Below are 2,500 nucleotides of genomic sequence, written 5' to 3'. Positions count from 1 at the left end.
GTACATCATCATAACATCGGATCGGATGTGTATCCATCGAAGTTCCATCGACACTTCGAGAAGATCGAACATAGCTTCCTAGCATGTTAAAGGTTCGGTGCTAATGGAGACATAAAGATCCCACGACGTTCCAAAGGAAAGTAAAGTGTTCCGTGCGTGTGAACTACGTTGTCCCATGTGCCGGCGCTCGACTCCTAAGATGTCCCATGTAAATGCCCTTCGTGGGAAAGAATGTCCCGTGCAACGTCCCTTGATGATCCCCATAAGGTGTCCCATGTGCGTCCCATGATGTCCCATGCGCGTCCCGTGCCGGCCCGAGCCTCACCAAGGCCGTCCCATGCGCGTCTCGTGCCGTCCCGAGCTGTGCCGAGGCCGTCCCGTGCTGTCCCATGCCGTCCCGAGCCTCGCCAAGGCCGTCCCGTGCCGTCCGAGCTGTGCCGAGGCCGTCCCGTGCTGTCCCATGCCGTCCCGAGCCTCGCCAAGCCCGTCCCGTGCCGTCCGAGCTGTGCCGAGGCCGTCCCGTGCCGTCCCGTGCTGTCCCATGCCGTCCCGAGCCTCGCCAAGGCCGTCCCATGCGCGTCCCGTGCCGTCCGAGCTGTGCCGAGGCCGTCCCGTGCTGTCCCATGCCGTCCCGAGCCTCGCCAAGGCCGTCCCATGCGCGTCCCGTGCCGTCCGAGCCTCACAAAGGCCGTCCCAGGCCGTCCCGTGCCGTCCCATGCGCGTCCCGTGCCGTCCGAGCCTCACCAGGGCCGTGACATGCCGTCCCGAGCCTTACCAAGGCCGTCCCGTGCCTGACCAAGGCCGTCCCGTGCCTCACCAAGGCCGTCCCATGCGCGTCCCGTGCTGTCCCATGCGCGTCCCGAGCTGTCCCATGCCGTCCCGAGCCTTAGCAAGGCCGTCCCATTCGCGTCCCGTGCTGTCCCATGCGCGTCCCGTGCCGTCCCGAGCCTGACCAATGCTGTCCCGTGCGCGTCCCATTCTTTTGGCTCGGCTGGCCCGTGCATTCTATGGGGTCGTGGGACATTTCGAAATCCACCCGGGCCATTTCGACTCTCTCTTCATTAATACTATTGAGGTATTATTTATGAATTATTGGAGAAAAGAAACGGAAGAAAATATTTTTTTTTCTATTTTTTATGAATTTTCCGGTGTTTATTCACTTAAAAATTCATAGAAAAATAAATATTTATCGGAATCGCTATTATAATATATCAAAAAAATCCTTGCGAAAAGACCTTTCCAACGAGTATAAGTTTGCTGGATTCCGACGAGTAACGAAGGAGTAAAGACCCAGTATGCTTGGTTAAAAAATTGATGTTTCCTTGTGAAAATAGGAAAAACAATAACTTTGCACTATAAGGGGGAGGGTTGAGCTCCTTCCCCAGAGCGTGCACAGCACTTGTGCTGGCACGTTCCCTAGTGCTCGCCAAGCACCATAGGGCATCCAAAGGGCAAAGCTCGGCCTACTACATGATGGGAAGCTTCTAATATGTCGGAATACGAAGAGATTTCGTGCGACCCGAAGCTCGGCTCGGGCGTCCCGGCCTGTCCCGAGCTGTGCCGAGCGCGTCCCAGGCCGTCCCGAGCCAAGTCTCGGGCGTCCCAGGCCGTCCCGAGCCAAGTCTCGGACGTCCCAGGCCGTCCCGAGCTGTGTCGAGGCCGTCCCAGGGCGTCCCGAGCTGTAGCGAGGGCGTCCCAGGCCGTCCCGAGCCAAGTCTCGGGCGTCCCAGGCCGTCCCGAGCAAAGTCTCGGACGTCCCAGGCCGTCCCGAGCAAAGTCTCGGGCGTCCCAGGCCGTCCCGAGCAAAGTCTCGGACGTCCCAGGCCGTCCCGAGCAAAGTCTCGGGCGTCCCAGGCCGTCCCGAGCTGTGGCAAGGGCGTCCCAGGCCGTCCCGAGCAAAGTCTCGAGCGTCCCATGCCGTCCCGAGCTGTGGCAAGGGCGTCCAAGGCCGTCCCGAGCTGTGCCGAGGCCGTCCCGAGCCTAGTCTCGGGCGTCCCAGGCCGTCCCGAGCTATGGCGAGGGCGTCCCAGGCCGTCCCGAGCTATGGCGAGGGCGTCCCAGGCCGTCCCGAGCCAAGTCTCGGGCGTACCTGGCCGTCCCGAGCTGTAGCGAGGGCGTCCCGTGCCGTCCCGTGCTGTCCCATGCGCGTCCCGTGCCGGCCCGAGCAACAGCTCGGGCGTCCCGTGCCTCGGCCCTTCCAAGTGGTGCTTCGTCGGACATCTCGATATCCACTCGAGCATTTTCGACCATTCTCCATATGTGGGTGTGTGGGTATTTATCAGGAATATTGGAGAAAGAATCGGGAAAAAAATATTTTTTTTCTATTTTTTTTGAATTTTTAATTGTTTATTCACTTAAAAATTCATAAAAAAATAAATATTTATCGGAATCGCTATTATTATATATCAAAAGAATCCTTGTGAAAAGACCTTTCCAACGAATGCAAGTTTGTTGGATTTGGACGAGTAACGAAGGAGCAAAGGCCGAGTATGCTTGGTTA

Source organism: Eschscholzia californica, unplaced genomic scaffold (assembly GCF_041429995.1).
Source record: "Eschscholzia californica isolate CP2 unplaced genomic scaffold, dmEscCali1.0.p SCAF_161, whole genome shotgun sequence".
NCBI classification, from domain to species: domain Eukaryota; kingdom Viridiplantae; phylum Streptophyta; class Magnoliopsida; order Ranunculales; family Papaveraceae; genus Eschscholzia; species Eschscholzia californica.
Note: the sequence above shows the minus strand (reverse complement) of the source record.